The sequence below is a fragment of the Labrus bergylta genome, chromosome 15, assembly GCF_963930695.1.
Source record: "Labrus bergylta chromosome 15, fLabBer1.1, whole genome shotgun sequence".
Classification (NCBI taxonomy): domain Eukaryota; kingdom Metazoa; phylum Chordata; class Actinopteri; order Labriformes; family Labridae; genus Labrus; species Labrus bergylta.
This window is the reverse complement of record NC_089209.1, coordinates 24,193,735-24,206,169: the sequence shown is the minus strand read 5'-3', so window position 1 is coordinate 24,206,169 and position 12,435 is coordinate 24,193,735. Positions and strand designations below refer to the sequence as shown.

The following is a 12,435-nucleotide window of genomic DNA, read 5'->3' as shown; positions in this document are numbered from 1 at the left end:
ATAGTTTTTTCTTATTGTTGGCATTCAAATCAATCAGATGATCGATGCAAAGATGAAGTTAGTCTCTTAATACTTTCTGACTTTCCTCTACCTGTGTGTTGTTTTTTATTTCTCCTGTCAAAATACAGAATGCAACTCTGCTGACATTTATAGATTTTTGTTTAAAAGAAATAGAGTTTATCATTTGATGACGTATGCCCCACATTAAGAAATACTTACAACACATTTGTTTGATTATTTGACACCAGTTCATTAATTCTGCGGAGCCTGGCCGAGTCATTTCCCCTGCACTATTGGAGCCCGACTGATATATCAGCCAATTTATCTGTATTTTTTCTCTTCCTAATATCGATAATGGTATCGGTCATAAAAGTTCATATCAATCGGGCCTTACTAAATATTAAAATGTCCTCCTCAGAACACCCGGTCACACAGGATCCTGACAAAGGCTTCTCAAATAAGAGGAAAAGGTGATAATATCAGGACTATTTTTTGAGGTGGATGAATACAAATCTGGTTTTGGGGAACATGTTTGTAGGATTTGGCCAAAAGAAAGCACATAATCATGCACAGCAGTAGCTCTCCTGCCCAAAATCTAAATACCTGAAAACAAAAAATAGTCCTTTTGCCTTCCACATAAAACCTATGTGTCACACATAGTAAAAAAAGGAAATCTGGTCTCATGTTTGTAAGTCACTTCAGAGGATATCACGGCGTACATTAGGAGCTCTGAGGTGCACTGAGGCCGATATGGTTGGCCTGCTGCCCTGTTCTCAGTCTACAGGGAGGAGACGATTGTTTTCAGGTCATGGATGAAGAGATGTTTGAGCCTAAAATCCTGCAGTGTCCCATAACAGAGGAGAGTGTGTAAGTGAACCAGGGGTGAAAACTGCCCGAAAGCCTCCCCTTGAAAAAAAGAGAAAAACTATAAGTCTACAATACTTTCAATACAAGAGGCAACATAATATGCCTGTTCACACCTACATGAATGGGATTTCTTCAGATTGGCATTAATAAATACTAGTATTGTTTTAATATTCAAGGAGGTATTGTCTCTTCATTATGCATCTATATTTGTATATTTTATTAAATATAGTATCACCTGCTAATACTCGAGCAATGGTGAGGCCCACCTCACAGAATAACACACACAGGTAAAGTTTAGAGAAGTTACTGTAGTCTGATCCAACAGTAATGAATCATGACTGTCAGGAATTAGCTTCTTTTTTTTTCCTTCTTCTTCTGCAGATTCCCTGGAGTGTATTACTTTTAGAGCTCTGGCTAAAGGTGTGATCACTCACAGAGCCATAATTAGAAAAGTTAACTTTAGTATTTGGTTTGTTCACGTGGACCATCTGCAACCAAACCACAGTTTGTAAACTTAAGTCCCAGGAACTCCAAAGAATCACTGCAAGGGCTAGCGGCTCTCAAAGTTCTCTTCTTTAACCCTCTTTGTTGTCGCCTATTTTCTTGCACTTAGACTTCCTTTTGTCTATCTTGTACTTTACCCTGGTTTTCCTAACACGAATGTGTGTCCCTAGTCTGTCTACAAACCCCACAATTATGAGAAAAGTCCATCCTCTCCGTCTTTTGCCTGCTCCACTTTTCAGAAAATGTGTGCTCAAACAGGCCGTTTGGAGATTTTCCCTTCCCCAGGTGAGTGACACTCCCACAGCTAGGTGTTTGTTCTGAACCTCTGAGTCTGCGTTCTCATCGTAAAAAAAAAGGGCATGGAGCAAGAAAGCCCCAGCCGCCCAAGCCCTTCCAGAGAGGGGGCATGGTCAGACACAGCTCATTTACATATTTAAAGGTACAGACACAGAAACAGCCTGTTCTGAGCAGGGCTGAAATAGAGGGGTTTATAGGCATGATCAAATACAGGATCAGAGTGGATTTAGAACAAGAAACGTCACACACATCTTCTGGGGAGCTCAGAGACTTATTTAAACTGGTTGAAAATGAGAATATTTGACCTTTAAGAATCATCGTACCATTGGGAATCTTTAGATCTCCATGGTATTATTACTTGCATCACTGCTCTTGTATCTATGTTCTTCCTGATTAAACATTAACAGCGTAGATTTAACTAACAACAGTAAGGATAGCAGTGTAGCAATGCATCCAAGCAGCTCAAGTTTAATGCTGATGTTTTGAACCTGCAGATACTGTGTAATGATGAACAAATTTTGGAATTGATTCAATGGTTTGATCGATCTAACAGCCAAAGCTCAGGTTGTCATGTCTGAATCATGCAGGAGTTATCGAGCCTGCTAATAGTGCTGGTTTCTGCATGCTGTAGTTTAACAGTTGAAGACTTTTTGAATCAATAAATACAAAAAACAGTAACAGCATAACACAAAATAGCTGCCAAGAAGCTACTGAAAAATGTAGTAAAACTAATAACATCGCATATTGAAGTTAAGTTACACTGTCCATTGTAAACTTTCCATTGATTTACATGGAACTCACCATAACTTGAGGTTGTGCAGATTTTACTTGCTCCTTGTTTTTGGGTGTATGGACAATTTAGAGATCTCCAGAAATATTGCAAAGAACTGCACATTTCCTTCATGTTTATTGTGGGCTATCTCGTGTAAACATGGGTGTTTGCAATGCGGCGACATTCAATGTCATTCAATGTCATTGACATTCTACAAGTTACAATGGATAAAGAAAAATGGTGATGTTTTTTTTTGTTAATGACAATAACATTATTTTCTCTGGTTTTGATGCTGATTAGAACTCTCAAGAACAGCTGTTGATGTTGTGCTTTGCCTCTGGTCACTTCCTGTACTCACCTCTGGTCACTTCCTGTCAGCACTTGTGGAGTCCGATCAGACTGAAAACTGTTTGTTTGCACTTCCTGACGTTGTTTCCTCCTCTTTAGATCCTTGCTTGTGTTGTACTTACTCTCTGATGTACGTTGCTTTGGATAAAAGCGTCTGCTAAATGATTGTACAATAGACACTTTTCATCAAATTGCGGTGTTGTTCCTTCTTGACTCTCAGATATAAAAACAAGCTGGTGAAGACTTTATACAGATCCAGTTTAAGTGACAGCACCTCTGATCTCCGTGTTTTCCAGGTGAATGCTTTTCCTCTTTATATTTAATTTCAAAAGCTCATCCTCACGCTAAACTTGGCTTTCGCTAAATGAGTCGGTGCAATCAAACCTCCTGTTGATCAGAGTGTGCAGAGTGAACTTCCAGCCTATGTCGTTGCTGGAAGCGGTGCTCAGGAGCTCTTCTCTGTGAGTTTGTTCCACACACTGACCTGAAAGAAGACGCCTCTCCTGTGGCTCCATGAGGCCAGACAGACACAAAAACACTCTCCTCCTCCCCTCTGACACACTCGTCTGTTCCTGCAGCCCGGGGAGAGAGCTTTTCATGCTCCACTGTTTCCTCAGAAAGCAGAGCCACTTCAACTCCCAAACGCTGCAAAACTGGGACCTGTTCTGTGTTACTGTACTGTGAGTCAGAGAGTACAGCCAGCACTTTAACCTGCATGCTTTGTGTCAGGAAAGGAGAGGTGTGAAAACTGGATCTTATTCCCTTTGGAAAATGACTGCCTCCCTCTGACTCCAAATAAAAAAAAAATGTTCTCATTCAGCACTTTTTTCTTGGATGTTATTTTACTGAGGATTTGAGGTGCATCACAAATCTCCCAGAAACCACAGCTCACTTCATCATGAAGCCACAGGTCGGAGAGAGAAATAATCTCAGATTCTTAGAACAGAAAGAGACATGTTGGAAACAAGTTATGATCCGGGCTTAGGTCAGATATAATGGATGGAAAATTAATAACTACAAAAACTCTTGGTGTTGGTCACGAGTCAAGGTGTCTGTGATGTATTTAGATTCACATATTTAATTGCACATTTGACAGGTTAAATCTTTTTCTCTTTCACAGTTTGACATGCACACATAACTTGTTGGAAAACCGTTTTTATGAGATATTTAACTGGCCAAATATGCACTTAAAGGGGAACTCAGGTATTTTTGAACATGGGCCCTAATGTACAAATTTTGTGTCTGTGGTTGGGTGGTGTTTGTAAAGTTCATCAGTAGGGGATATGAGTGGCTTGAGGGAGCAGGTGATTGGCACAGGTGATTGTTGGTGAAGGAGAATTTTCCTTTTGGGAATTTTGATAAAAGAGAATTGAATTAGCTCTGGAAACACCGAGCAAGTAATGTGAAGATTTGTCCATGTTGTTTGATGTGCGTGTATGTGTGTCTGAAATTAAAGAGTCTAAATACCAAGTTGCTAGCCGTGTGCATCTGTTGTGCTGAAACAGAACCCAGTAGCTGCTGTTACCATACGGTTTCGAGGATTCAGGCATCGGCGCTAGCGATCGCGCTGGTGCACTTAACTCGCCACTTGATGGGTGTATACCCACTGAAAAGCTGGCTTGTTCTGAGTTTCTCCTGGACCTCATCACCCACGTTTGATAGCCCAGTTTTCCGCTGTAGGTTACACAATAGGTGACATCGCCTCAATGAATGCTCCTGATTGGATAAACGCTCTGCTAGTCGGGGCTCATTTACATAGCATAGAGCTCTGGTCTATTCCTATCCGGCGAGTTTGCCGGAGCCCCTCTCGAAACTCGCCGCCACGATCTCTCTAGGAGTAGCAGAGAGAACTCCCGTGATTTCCCGCTAGCCTCGACGTCATCTTTTGTTATTGTTTAGATTAAGATCCCCTTGGTGGCGGATTTTACATACTGTGCGTTTAAAGATGCAAATTCCCGAATCCTTAAAGGGACAAAGATACCCGGTCAAAGTACGTCAGATAAACGTTGACAGGCTCAAATTCTTCTTCTTTTTTTTTTTTTAAAGCTATCTTTATTAGTTTTAACTTTAAAGAAAACAAGCAAGAAACAATTACATGGATTACCGTATTTTAAACAATACAGGCAAGAAAAAGAAGAGGGACATATCCCATTCTCTACTGCGTTGAAAGAAATATCACCAAGAAAACATTCTCAATTGAATCGTGTCTTGGCATTAGGATCATCTCTGAACCTCAACAAATCCATTAGCAAAGTCCAATCCAATGGTGTCATGTGGCCAAGTGTAATACTTGTTATTTGTCCTTGGTTTAAGCTTCACTTATCTGAACTGTATTGTCTTAAACTGGTGAATATGAAAGCAGCAGGACTTCTCCTGTCCTGATCTAAGACGTGAGCTGAAGGACGACCAGGAAGCATGATGAGCTTATTCCTCACGCTTTAACAAAGCAATCACAGAGACACAGTTAGGACACCGTTTACAAAGTAAAATATAAATGTAGAGAGAGAAAATAAAACACTTGAGGATCGGTTACATTTTCACAGCAGCTCTGACTGCGTCCTAACAGATTGATCAGGATAGCCATGAAATGAAGAGCTTGGTTTTAAAATGAGTCATCTTCTGTTTGATAAATGTGTCGTCTACTCTGATGAAATGATCGCCGCCATTACATTTAAACTGCTAATTGCATATTATTTCTCTAAAACCCTTAAAGCAGCTCTACTTTAAATGTAATCATCACTTTTGGATTTAAAGCTATGAAGCTCATATGGAATAAAAGGCATTAAATATAGAGTCTGGAAGCATTGTGAAGGATGAATGGTCTTAAGTGTGCTATTAAACCAATCAATTTGCATTAATCAGCTTAGACGTGGAGTGAAGAGACATTAAAAGCTTATTTTTGATGGAGGTTTATTTTCTATATGCTACAGTGGAGGCACCACAGTGTTACCTTAAAGCCTTTAAGTACAGTAAGAGTAAGTCATTACGTACAGATACTGTCTTTTTCTCACTGCTCCTTAAGTGAAGGCGATTCTTATACATCTCATTTTATAAAATTCACCCTGAGAGGGGCTTTAATTCCCTCACATACTGTAGGCCTGTATACCACAGTGTTATATGTATTACTGTATATTTAACCTCAAATCTTCAGAAGGCCAGCATCTTGAATTCTTTTTTTTATTTTTTATTTTTTTATACATTTTGAATTTATCTCAAGGGCAATCTAAGAAACAAATAAATTATTTTCTGATTAAAGCTTTACCGTAACTGTTCTTCAAACGACACAACATGTTTTCACCAAGGGGCAACCTCCGGTCTCGAAAAATGAAGCCTATGCGGAAGTACAAACAACTGCAGTTCCTCGAGGTTCCACTTGAGGCTGGCTGCAGAAGCGCCGGAAGTGCCATAAGCCCACAGCCAAAAAAGCCTGTTTTTACCACAGGAATCAACATGTTTACAGCCTGGTTCAAAAAACGAGATATATCTGAGAAGTTGACGGCCCCTTTTCCTCACACTGTGGGGGGGGGGTTAATTTTTTTATAACTCATCGGATTTTATTCTATTAAGGAAAACGACTATGCCCATATTTGGTTGTGTCAGATTTGATTGACAGCTCTGCGCGCTGCATCTGTCTGTCAGGTCAGCAGGTCAGGAGGCTAACAGCTTGCTCCGTCTGATTTCTCCTCTTTTTTACTTCGTTTGGAGAGTTTGTTTAACACATATCTGACAACATACACGGCTTGCTGTGCGGTTAACAGACCATCCAAGAAGTTGATGCTTCAGTTTTCTTTGGTAAGTGATATATTAGTGTTATATTTACTGCTTACTCATGTGTCGGTATTTATATTTACGGACCTAGCTTGTTTAGCATTAGCTTGTAAACCAGTCGGCTAACTGTGTAGCTCATTATTTACATTATTTACGGTCAATGGTTTAGAAATGTTTGTTGTTAAGATGTTGTTGTTGAAAATAATGAGTTTGTGTGATGTTAGAAGCTAAAGGTTCACCTCGGTGGTTATCTGACGTTATGAGGAATGTTATACTCCACGTAAATGTGGACATTAAAAACAAACTTTGTGTCGTAATTATCCGTCAGTAACATAAACTGAACTGAACCTAATGTGCTGTGTAGGTTATAGAGGACGACATTAAAGTTACATGGTTGATGTAGTGTCTTAAGATTTGAGCAAACTGTTAACAAATTTTTAAAAAAATCACTTTGTAAGAGCATCTGTAACCATTAAGAACTATATTAATAACCATATTAATTTTCACTGAACTCATACACAGACAATAGCAGTAGAAATATAAAATCTAAATAACATATGGAATGAAAATAAGATATAAAGCACATAGATATAAAGTATAAGAAATAGTTTGAAGAATACAGCCATGTACTGAGCTCATGTTAATAATAAATGAGTTACTGTATGTTCTGTACTAAAGCACAGAGAGTTGGGACCTGTTAATGATTCAAATAATTCAGATTATATTTGTTTCATGTTAAGATGAAGTACTATCCACAATAAATTGCTTAATTTTTCCTCACACAAAATCTGAGACAATTTGATGTGGAATATAATTGTGTGAGTGAGTGAGAGAGCTGAAAACAGCATGATTACAATAAGGTTTATCTTCTTAACTTTGAATAGATGTTGATTACCTGAATACTGTACCTTTGTTGTCTGGGTAGTACACTGTTGAATTTATAAATGTGCTCTTACACACAGATGAATACAGAAAAATAGATGAGAACAAACAAAATGATTTAATGAATAACTGATATTTTCTCTCTTTCTTTGTCATCCTGAAGACCCCTCACTAAAAGTCCATGTTCTCCTGGATCCATGTCACATGCTCGAGCTTCTTCTGAATGACTTTTCAACAGTCAAAGTTCTGGTGAGAGAAGATGGCCAGCAGATAAGACAGCAGTACATGAAGGAGCTCCACAAGCTTCAGAAGAAGGAGGAGGGTTTGCACCTTGGAAGACTGTATTCATGCTTCAGCTGTTCAAATAAAAGTAGATCTCCTCCAAACAACTTGCAATCAAACCATTTTCTTCCCATTTTAAAACCCTTTGTCCAGTTTAGATGGGAGAAGTTGATGTTATGTGATATTGATCAGGGAAGACTACATTTCTAAATCATTTTTAACTGTGTTTTTATTCACAAGTTATTGATCTTATTTACTCTCCATGTATCTTGATTTAAGAATGGGGCTTCTTGTTTAAGGGCATATTTTTGCAATGACTCTGTTCCATCCCACTTTCAGAAATGAACTACATTAGTATTTGGTAAAAAAAAATGTCGAAAGAATAAGAAGTTGTGTAAAAGTAGACTTCCTTCCCTAAGCTATTGAGTTGAGCATTAATGCACATTTTAGTCTTGTCATTTCAAATCTGAAATGTATACACATAAGTAGACATAAAGGAGTGCATTTATATAGAAATATTTATTTAATCTGAAAAACAACATTAAAAAAAATCTGTTTTTACAGCAGAGATGAACATGTTTACAGCTTGGTACAAAACAAACAAATAGGTGTGATTAGCTCATGTCTCGATGGACACACACTGTACGGGGGGGGGGTGAATGTTTTGATGACTCATCAGTTTTGATTTGATGAAGGATAAGAGTTATTCACAATAAGGCGTGTAGCTGACCAGCTTGACAGGCGGGTGCGGTGTAACGGTTTGTCAGGAGGTTTAAAACACGCCTCAGCTCCAGCTCTCAGCCTGTGGGTGACATCACTCAGGCCATCCGGGGGAGACCTCCCTCGCAGCGAGCTGTTGAAGAGAAGCAACTGAAGTCCACCCCAGAAGAACCAACAAATGCAGATGTTGTTGAGGCTCAGGTTTCTTCCTCTGTCTCTGCAGCTCTCTGGGCACCTCGACGGACAAGTCACCAATAATCCACACTGTGTCTATAAGAGAAATACAAAGGTGTTCAATTAATGCCTCAGACAAGACAAAATGTACAGTTAACTACATGTGACAGCTCAGGGTGTTTTTTTGTTATGAGCCACATCTGCAGGAATAATATTGAACAAGGTAGCTGCAACTCATCATAATAGATGCCAGTCTTAAACACTATTTTTTCTAATACTTAAAGTTTTTGGTGTGAAGCTGACACTGTCCACAGACTCCATGACTTCACAGGGTTCAATAGAAAACAAATGTCTTATAATAAATAATAAATTATTATTTTTCAATTGTCATGTTCACCCACATCGCTGTTGACATCAGTAAATATAAAACACAGACATTCCTCTTTTTGTCAGAACAGTAACATGAACTGTATGCTTTGTAATATTGATTTCTTCTGGATGTCTCATATTTATTTACAGTCTATGTATAAAACTTTGTTAATGTATTTCTCTGCTAACACTGACAAAGTCTAAATGCTCTGACAAATAACTAATAACCATAGTTGTATATTTAAAGACTAAAGTAGTTTTAAGACTTTAATTAAATATTTGGGTTGAATATAATTAGTTTTAACTGTGTTGTAGAAAAGTTAAATGTTAACTTACTGTTTGTAGAGTTTTCTCAGGATGAGCAGGAATAGTTGATGATAGCAGCCTAGCTGTTAGCTATGCTGTGAAGTGGACTGCTAACATCGAGCTGAATGGGCGGAGTTAAGTCCCGCCGGTCCCGCCTTACTGCTGTAGCTAGGTTGATCCAAAGTTAGGTTGAGACTGCAAATCCAATATGGATGCGGCCGTCGATTAGACTCATTTTCTGCCTATGTCACAGACGGGTCAGGGTTCGTCCAGTAATATTTACAGTCTATGGTTTTCACTCCCAACTCGTCAACCAAAGAAGCTTGGTGAGCAGTCCAGCACTTCAAAATGTGATGCTGTGTGTTACCACTTAGTGTGAAGGCTGTCAAGGGCAAACTGTTACAGCCGAGGACAATTTACACAAGGACATATGTGCAGCAAATTCAGTCAAAAAACAAATGCAACACTGGAAATGTGCTGCAAAGCAAGAAAATATGCTGAAAAATGGTTTGATTTTATTTTTGGTTTATGAAAACATTCATTAAAAGCAAATATAAATAGAATAGCAAATAGATAAATGATGAGTCTAAAACATTGACCAACAGAGAAAAGACAAAAGAAAAGCGCTGCAAGCCCATCCATCTTAAATAAAAGTCTTACATATCTGTTAGGGCGCTGTCGTGTTTCAGGTCAGATTCTCTTGTCAGCATCCTGCATCAATTCTGCACGTGCACGTCTAATTAGAGTTTGCAAAACGTAACATGCAAGGTGGGCTAGATCTTCAAAATGAAGCTTGCTTATAATATTTCACACTTTGGAGTTTTTAAAACTCAATCAATATTTGGCTGCACTTGAGGCCACTGAAAACTAGGCCTTGTTTTGCTCTTTCAGGAGGATGGAGTTGGGATGTGCATGGAGCTGGGAGGGTTGTCAGCTGGTACCTCCTCAGCTGAGTGTAGGGCCTTCTGAGAGACATTGAGGTCTGCCTGATTGAGATCCTCAGTCTCTCTCTCAGCTGCAACCACCTCAGCCTTTTCCGTTGTTTGGTCTGCTGCACCTCACATCACATCACAATTACACTCTACCACACATTTCAGACATGACTGATGCCTCATACTTCTATTTCAGGTTAGTTAGTTCATACATTTGTTTATTTCGGTTACCTAAAGATAATGTCTTTGTGACCAGCGCTAAGCCAGGTGGTAATGTCACTCATTTTATTCTTTAGTCCCTTCATTTATTCACTTTTTATTTCCGTTAAATATTTATGTATCTAATTTCTGATCTCTCAGACTGTCTCTGTGCTGTATAAAGTAAAATAAATCGCATTACACAACCTTCTATTTTTGTACACTTTTTTACACTTTAATCTCTCTCACACTCACATTTGTGTTTGAGCTCAAACAGTCGGACAGTAAATGATCATTTGTTCAAATCTAATCTATTTTACCATCTGTTTGCATTTATCTGCCTGATATTTCCAATCAACGACGTGTCAACTGGAATATTATTCCATGTCACGTTGCATTTGTTCGTATTTGAGCTGAAAAAACATTCTGACAGATGGCAGATAAAGACTTGTCAGTGCAGCCATATTGTTTTCCCACCTTGCTCACCCTTTTCCTTCCAGACAAAACTGTTTTGTGATTGTGCAAAACGAAGAAATAAGCCCTCTGTCTCAAATGCCACTTGTCAAATGGATTTGACTGACGCAGATTGCAGAGGATAAGGTTTCAGACCACAAATTTCCAGCCTGACGTACTCGGCAAATCTGGCTTACCAGCGAAGCATAAAGAACTGTCGTATTCCCTCAAAGAGGTTTACTTTGGAGAAAACTTTGTCTTTCAGGCCTTTTTGACAGCATCTCAAACTCTACTTTCCTTTTTTATGACCCTGAATCTGCAACATTGTTAAAACCTTCTCGTTTACAGACATAAATGTAACTTGTATTAAGTCTTTGCCGTGTATTTGCCTTGTTTTAAAGCAGAGGGAGTTTGATTTACTGCAGGTACTTGCAGTTTACATCAACTTGTTTCTTTATTACATTTTTTTCAAACCTTTATCAAAAACAGTTTTACAGCTTTTAATACTTTCTATACTGTAAGTGAGCATCATTTGATGTGTTGCCTGTGTTTCTTGTAGAAGGGAACCGTTATGACCCTCTTTATCAGGGGTTCCCAAACTTTTCAGCTTGTGACCTTCACAATCAGGGCGCCAGACTTGGGACCCCCACTGTCCCTGGACGTGAGAGGGGACAGCCACGCACACATGTAGGATACTTATAAGTCTATTCAAACACTGCAACACAAAAGAACAAAACAAAAGAATACAACAGCCTAAAAAACAATTATATGACAATTACTTATAGTAATTTATTATCAGAAAGGTGGAATACAAGTAATATCCATATACTTTAGCACTGAGTAGACAAACAAAAATAATTAAATGGACACAGGTGCTCATCTCTATGTGTATAGAGCAGCTGCAGACTCCTACATTGTTGCTGTCATGTATAAATTTACATTTTAAGTGTGTTTTCATTTAATTTGATTTCACTTAATAATAGGGTTATACTCAATTTAATTATTTACGGATATATATTTACAATAATGGGGACAACATACAATTACATTTCTTTTCTAAATTGTCATAGTTTTATTTGGAGGGCATCTCCCGACCCCCTCTTGGTGGGTCACAACTCCCCAGGGTGGTCTTATTTTTTTTTTAACTTTTTATTTGAAAATGATTTGATTTTATCAATTCATTTCTTGACCTTTAAAAATGAGAGTTAAAACCCTCTTTTCGGTTTGTGTCAGCTGTTGCTAGGCAGAAAATACTTTAAATCCAGTTTTGTGATTGGTGGTCCCGCTAGCAGAATAAAAGTTGGCCTGTTAACGTAATCCAATGAGTAGGGTAAATTATTTCAATGACTGTAAAATTGACCAATCACATCTTCCGTCTCAATGGGTGGGCTTTGTTTGTCAACATAAACCTTTTGAAAAGTTCCGCCAGCTGTTGGCACGAACAACAAGCTAACAGGATGGTTTCTTTAGGTTTCTGTAAATGAGGAGGACAAAGCACAACATTTAAAATCAGCTCTTTTTTCTCGATTAACTTCTAATGAAAGGTTTGGGGTTAACCGACAG

At 38.5% G+C, this 12,435-nt stretch overlaps 1 long non-coding RNA gene across 1 annotated transcript; it reads right to left on the bottom strand.

The window, feature by feature from the left end:
- Positions 1-8,220: 8,220 nt before the first annotated feature.
- LOC136182741 (uncharacterized) lies at positions 8,221-9,448 on the bottom strand. Its single transcript, XR_010668790.1, has 2 exons — positions 9,320-9,448; positions 8,221-8,710 (listed from the first exon to the last, which is right to left on the bottom strand). It is a non-coding gene; the product is annotated as an uncharacterized lncRNA (long non-coding RNA).
- Between the last annotated feature and the right edge of the window lie 2,987 nt (positions 9,449-12,435).